This window comes from Dendrobates tinctorius, unplaced genomic scaffold, assembly GCF_039654945.1.
Source record: "Dendrobates tinctorius isolate UK_male_01 unplaced genomic scaffold, ASM3965494v1 ptg000065l, whole genome shotgun sequence".
In the NCBI taxonomy this organism is placed as follows: domain Eukaryota; kingdom Metazoa; phylum Chordata; class Amphibia; order Anura; family Dendrobatidae; genus Dendrobates; species Dendrobates tinctorius.
Window position 1 is genome coordinate 27,935,637 of NW_027361733.1, and position 7,751 is coordinate 27,943,387.

The window sequence follows — 7,751 nt, forward strand, 5'->3', positions numbered from 1 at the left end:
TATTAACCCGTTCTAACCCATATACCTGAAAGAAAGACAATTCTACGTGAGTGTTGAAGTATGAAATGCTTAGCCACTGAAGAACTATTGCGAGTGGTATTAGTGCTTGTAACATTAGTTATGTCATTTAAATGTTCAGCAATGCGAGTTTTTAATTTTCTGGACTTGCATCCAACCTAAGCTTTGTTGCATGCAATGCATTCAATTTCGTAGATGACCTGGCATGTACAGGGCCCCTATCAGGGCATTACTGCCCTGACTAGCATATGGGCCCCGATGGTCCATGCTGAGAAGGAATATTTTTAAAAATTTTCAAATATTTTGGAAATACCATATATACTCTTGTATATGCTGAGATTTTCAGCACTTTTTTTGTGCTGAAAACTCCCCCCTCGGCTTATACGCGAGTCATACATCAATACTTACCCTCTGTCGCTGGATTTCCATCCTCCCTGCATCTCTGTTATCCAGGGGCTGGCAGTTCTTCCTGTTCCTTTGCAGAGCGGTCATGTGACCCCGCTCATTAAGGTAATGAATATGGACGCATCTCCACTCCCATTCATTATCACATGACCGCTCTGCAAAGGAACAGGAAGAACTGCCAGCCCCTGGATAACAGTGATGCAGGGAGGATGGAGATCCCGGAAAGCCAGGAGGGTGAGTGGGGGGGGGGGGTTTATGTGTACTGTCTGCCACTGTTTATGGGGGTACTCTAGCATTGTTTGTGTGCTCTCTGGTATTGTTTATGAGGGAATTCTGGGACTGCTTATGTGTACTGTCTGGCACTGCTTATGGGGCACTGTGTGCTCTCTGGCTTTGTTTATGGGGACAACTATTCTGGCACTGCTTATGTGTACTGTCTGGCACTGCTTATGTGTACTGTCTGGCACTGCTTATGTGTACTGTCTGGCACTGCTTATGTGTACTGTCTGGCACTGCTTATGTGTACTGTCTGGCACTGCTTATGTGTACTGTCTGGCACTGCTTATGAGGCACTCTGGTACAGTTTGTGTACTGTGTGACATTGTCTATGGGGACAATATGACACTGTTTATGGGGGCACTCTGGTACTACTATATACTCTTTGGCATTGTGTGTACTCCCTGACTGCTTATGGGGCACTCTGGTATTGTTATATGTACTCCCTGACTGTTTGTGGGGGAGCTATGATATGTGTACTCCCTGACTGTTTGTGGGGGAGCTATGATATGTGTACTCCCTGACTGCTTATGGGGCACTCTGGTATTGTTATATGTACTCCCTGACTGTTTGTGGGGGAGCTATGATATGTTACTCCCTGACTGCTTATGGGGCACTCTGGTATTGTTATATGTACTCCCTGACTGTTTGTGGGGGAGCTATGATATGTTACTCCCTGACTGCTTATGGGGCACTCTGGTATTGTTATATGTACTCCCTGACTGTTTGTGGGGGAGCTATGATATGTGTACTCCCTGACTGCTTATGGGGGAGCTATGATATGTGTACTCCCTGACTGCTTATGGGGCACTCTGGTATTGTTATATGTACTCCCTGACTGTTTGTGGGGGAGCTATGATATGTGTACTCCCTGACTGCTTATGGGGCACTCTGGTATTGTTATATGTACTCCCTGACTGCTTATGGGGGAGCTATGATATGTGTACTCCCTGACTGCTTATGGGGCACTCTGGTATTGTTATATGTACTCCCTGACTGTTTGTGGGGGAGCTATGATATGTGTACTCCCTGACTGCTTATGGGGCACTCTGGTATTGTTATATGTACTCCCTGACTGTTTGTGGGGGAGCTATGATATGTGTACTCCCTGACTGCTTATGGGGCACTCTGGTATTGTTATATGTACTCCCTGACTGTTTGTGGGGGAGCTATGATATGTGTACTCCCTGACTGTTTGTGGGGGAGCTATGATATGTGTACTCCCTGACTGCTTATGGGGGAGCTATGATATGTGTACTCCCTGACTGCTTATGGGGCACTCTGGTATTGTTATATGTACTCCCTGACTGTTTGTGGGGGAGCTATGATATGTTACTCCCTGACTGCTTATGGGGCACTCTGGTATTGTTATATGTACTCCCTGACTGTTTGTGGGGGAGCTATGATATGTTACTCCCTGACTGCTTATGGGGCACTCTGGTATTGTTATATGTACTCCCTGACTGTTTGTGGGGGAGCTATGATATGTGTACTCCCTGACTGCTTATGGGGGAGCTATGATATGTGTACTCCCTGACTGCTTATGGGGCACTCTGGTATTGTTATATGTACTCCCTGACTGTTTGTGGGGGAGCTATGATATGTGTACTCCCTGACTGCTTATGGGGCACTCTGGTATTGTTATATGTACTCCCTGACTGCTTATGGGGGAGCTATGATATGTGTACTCCCTGACTGCTTATGGGGCACTCTGGTATTGTTATATGTACTCCCTGACTGTTTGTGGGGGAGCTATGATATGTGTACTCCCTGACTGCTTATGGGGCACTCTGGTATTGTTATATGTACTCCCTGACTGTTTGTGGGGGAGCTATGATATGTGTACTCCCTGACTGCTTATGGGGCACTCTGGTATTGTTATATGTACTCCCTGACTGTTTGTGGGGGAGCTATGATATGTGTACTCCCTGACTGTTTGTGGGGGAGCTATGATATGTGTACTCCCTGACTGCTTATGGGGGAGCTATGATATGTGTACTCCCTGACTGCTTATGGGGCACTCTGGTATTGTTATATGTACTCCCTGACTGTTTGTGGGGGAGCTATGATATGTTACTCCCTGACTGCTTATGGGGCACTCTGGTATTGTTATATGTACTCCCTGACTGTTTGTGGGGGAGCTATGATATGTGTACTCCCTGACTGCTTATGGGGGAGCTATGATATGTGTACTCCCTGACTGCTTATGGGGCACTCTGGTATTGTTATATGTACTCCCTGACTGTTTGTGGGGGAGCTATGATATGTGTACTCCCTGACTGCTTATGGGGCACTCTGGTATTGTTATATGTACTCCCTGACTGCTTATGGGGGAGCTATGATATGTGTACTCCCTGACTGCTTATGGGGCACTCTGGTATTGTTATATGTACTCCCTGACTGTTTGTGGGGGAGCTATGATATGTGTACTCCCTGACTGCTTATGGGGCACTCTGGTATTGTTATATGTACTCCCTGACTGTTTGTGGGGGAGCTATGATATGTGTACTCCCTGACTGCTTATGGGGCACTCTGGTATTGTTATATGTACTCCCTGACTGTTTGTGGGGGAGCTATGATATGTGTACTCCCTGACTGTTTGTGGGGGAGCTATGATATGTGTACTCCCTGACTGCTTATGGGGGAGCTATGATATGTGTACTCCCTGACTGCTTATGGGGCACTCTGGTATTGTTATATGTACTCCCTGACTGTTTGTGGGGGAGCTATGATATGTTACTCCCTGACTGCTTATGGGGCACTCTGGTATTGTTATATGTACTCCCTGACTGTTTGTGGGGGAGCTATGATATGTTACTCCCTGACTGCTTATGGGGCACTCTGGTATTGTTATATGTACTCCCTGACTGTTTGTGGGGGAGCTATGATATGTGTACTCCCTGACTGCTTATGGGGCACTCTGGTATTGTTATATGTACTCCCTGACTGTTTGTGGGGGAGCTATGATATGTGTACTCCCTGACTGCTTATGGGGGAGCTATGATATGTGTACTCCCTGACTGCTTATGGGGCACTCTGGTATTGTTATATGTACTCCCTGACTGTTTGTGGGGGAGCTATGATATGTGTACTCCCTGACTGCTTATGGGGCACTCTGGTATTGTTATATGTACTCCCTGACTGCTTATGGGGGAGCTATGATATGTGTACTCCCTGACTGCTTATGGGGCACTCTGGTATTGTTATATGTACTCCCTGACTGTTTGTGGGGGAGCTATGATATGTGTACTCCCTGACTGCTTATGGGGCACTCTGGTATTGTTATATGTACTCCCTGACTGTTTGTGGGGGAGCTATGATATGTGTACTCCCTGACTGCTTATGGGGCACTCTGGTATTGTTATATGTACTCCCTGACTGTTTGTGGGGGAGCTATGATATGTTACTCCCTGACTGCTTATGGGGGCGCTATGATATGTGTACTCCCTGACTGTTTGTGGGGGAGCTATGATATGTGTACTCCCTGACTGTTTGTGGGGGAGCTATGATATGTGTACTCCCTGACTGCTTATGGGGGAGCTATGATATGTGTACTCCCTGACTGTTTGTGGGGGAGCTATGATATGTGTACTCCCTGACTGTTTGTGAGGGAGCTATGATATGTGTACTCCCTGACTGCTTATGGGGCACTCTGGTATTGTTATATGTACTCCCTGACTGTTTGTGGGGGAGCTATGATATGTTACTCCCTGACTGCTTATGGGGGCGCTATGATATGTGTACTCCCTGACTGTTTGTGGGGGAGCTATGATATGTGTACTCCCTGACTGTTTGTGGGGGAGCTATGATATGTGTACTCCCTGACTGCTTATGGGGGAGCTATGATATGTGTACTCCCTGACTGTTTGTGGGGGAGCTATGATATGTGTACTCCCTGACTGTTTGTGGGGGAGCTATGATATGTGTACTCCCTGACTGCTTATGGGGGAGCTATGATATGTGTACTCCCTGACTGTTTATGGAGGCGCTCTGGTATTGTTATGTGTACTCCCTGACTGTTTATGGGGGCGCTCTGACACTTGGAGCTTTCTCAGTGTCACCGGTGATTATACCATTATTACATGATATTATGTGATGACTGTGATATCAGGACAGGGATGAGGGGACAATGCATACCCGGCTTGTACTCGAGTCAATAAGCTTACCCAGCTTTGTGTGGCAAAATTAGGTGCCTCGGCTTATACTCGGGTCGGCTTATACACTAGTGTCTATGGTAGTTAATTTTTTGTAAGTTGGTACTTCATCACACATGGCATAAGGTGGCAACACTGTGTCTTTCAAATTCCATATATTTCCAAGATGGCAGAGGGTTGCATGTGAACACCTACTGTTCTTACTGGAATCATACAGTAACAGGCTATATTGGTAAGTGGATTACTATTAACTAGCAACATGCATAACTTAAGTTCAGTAAATATAATAGTACTGTTAGGAAACCGAAATACTATAATATCTTTGGTTCTGTAAGATTATTGTTTACCAGAAATTTTGCACATATTCATTGACATTTTCTCAGTAACGTAAGCTACCAAAAAGATAAAAGTTTTTGTAGGATTGAGAACTAAATTAAGTTGTAACTTGCAGAGTTCTTATACTGCATAATGTATTAACTATTCACTAAGTTTCATGTTGCTGCTAAAAGTTTCACAGTTTCTTTATGAAGTAAACTTATTGTAACGTAAGTTACCATCAGCTTTGTAACGCAAGTTACTTCAGCTTTTCACTGTAAGTTACCTGCCTTTCAATTTTTGGACAACACTTACAGTCAGCTTTTTGAAATAACTAAATGCTATCAGAATTTTGATGTTCATTTTACTTTATATTATAAGGTCATTCTTTGTATTTTTAGAGTCACAATGCCATTAACGCCAGCTGAAAAAATGAAGAGATGACGTGAGAAGTTGAATGAAACAGGAGGATATGAACAGTACAAGATAATAGTCAGACAAGCAGTTAAAAAATCCAGAGAGCAGAAAAAGATTGATGTAAGGCTGGTTTCACATTTGCGTTTTTTAGCGCTGGAAAAAAACTCATACCTGCGCATGCGTTTTTTCCCCTATATTTAACATGGGTGCGCATACCTGCGCGCTGGTAAGCGCATGTATGCGATTTTCATGCGCTGCGTTTTTTTGGGGTGTGCGTTGGTATTTTCCAGACGCAGCATGTTGCATTTTTTGGCCCTTGAAAAAAGCGCATGCGCACGTATGCGCACGTTTTGCGCTAAAAATGGCCATTATAGCCTATGGATGCGCATACGTGCGCACTGGCATGCGCAGGTATGCTTTTTTTAGCGCTGCGTTTTTTTGGTGGTGTCCACTTGTTGTCCTAGTTATAATCTTCTAAAGTCAAAAAAAAAAAAGTCTATATAAAGGAGGTGCCTGCCAAAACTCTGCCACTACTACACTGACAGATTGAAGAGCAGACAGTCAACCAAGAACCCATTATATCAGCGAAGAATGTGAGTATATTACATTATATGCCTGTCCTTTTAAATTATGTATGTACTAATGATTTTTATTATTTTTACATGCAGTATGTCTTCAGAATCAGAGTATTCCCCATCGCGGCAGGAATTGGCGCAAGCAGACCGTGAGGTGATTATTTTTGTGCATCTGGTAAGTATATCTGCTGCTTCTCCAAATCTCTTACGTTTTTTTCAACTTTTTTAAGACATCGTCATCATCCTCTTCTGTGGACGGGACTAGTGAGGGCGAAGAGCAGGAGCAGCGAAGCCAAGTCCCGGTGGTGATACGGAATGTAAGTATCAAATGATTTGTAATGTTCTTTATTTTTTATCTTCTATTTTTACTCTTTTTTATGTTTCTTTTTTTGTAACTTTTTATTCAATTTAAATTGGATTATTCTAATGAATGTGTTTTGTCTAGGTTCCACAACGAGATGAAGACGTGTACCTGGATAATGAGCAGCTCATCAGCCTGGTCCAGGAGCGTTCGCCGTTGTGGGACAGCCGTGACCGGCTGCACAAGGACATTGTGGTGACCCGGCGGCTATGGAATGAGGTGGCCGCAGCGTTGATGGATGGCTGGGACAGCGCCACAGCATCCTCCAAAAAGGCGTTTAGTGAGTATTTCCCTGCTCTGTATTGTGCCGCAGTGACTGTTGTCCTTGACGGCACTGTTGGGTTTCGTGCTAGGTGTATTCTAGCAGGAAACCCAACAGTGTCATCGGGGTCTACAGTGACTGCTTTGAGTATTGTATTGCTACATTGTGCCGCAGTGACTGTTGTCCTTGACGGCACTGTTGGGTTTCGTGCTAGGTGTATTCTAGCAGGAAACCCAACAGTGTCATCGGGGTCTACAGTGACTGCTTTGAGTATTGTATTGCTACATTGTGCCGCAGTGACTGTTGTCCTTGACGGCACTGTTGGGTTTCGTGCTAGGTGTATTCTAGCAGGAAACCCAACAGTGTCATCGGGGTCTACAGTGACTGCTTTGAGTATTGTATTGCTACATTGTGCCGCAGTGACTGTTGTCCTTGACGGCACTGTTGGGTTTCGTGCTAGGTGTATTCTAGCAGGAAACCCAACAGTGTCATCGTGGTCTACAGTGACTGCTTTGAGTATTGTATTGCTACATTGTGCCGCAGTGACTGTTGTCCTTGACGGCACTGTTGGGTTTCGTGCTAGGTGTATTCTAGCAGGAAACCCAACAGTGTCATCGGGGTCTACAGTGACTGCTTTGAGTATTGTATTGCTACATTGTGCCGCAGTGACTGTTGTCCTTGACGGCACTGTTGGGTTTCGTGCTAGGTGTATTCTAGCAGGAAACCCAACAGTGTCATCGGGGTCTACAGTGACTGCTTTGAGTATTGTATTGCTACATTGTGCCGCAGTGACTGTTGTCCTTGACGGCACTGTTGGGTTTCGTGCTAGGTGTATTCTAGCAGGAAACCCAACAGTGTCATCGGGGTCTACAGTGACTGCTTTGAGTATTGTATTGCTACATTGTGCCGCAGTGACTGTTGTCCTTGACGGCACTGTTGGGTTTCGTGCTAGGTGTATTCTAGCAGGA

General features: G+C 45.0%; 1 long non-coding RNA gene across 1 annotated transcript; it reads left to right on the top strand.

Annotated features, from left to right (window-relative positions):
- The first annotated feature begins 567 nt into the window (after positions 1 to 567).
- Positions 568 to 6,457, top strand: LOC141094943 (uncharacterized). The gene is made up of 4 exons (XR_012233214.1): positions 568 to 657; positions 5,570 to 6,178; positions 6,254 to 6,314; positions 6,391 to 6,457. It is a non-coding gene; the product is annotated as an uncharacterized lncRNA (long non-coding RNA).
- The last annotated feature ends 1,294 nt before the right edge of the window (positions 6,458 to 7,751 follow it).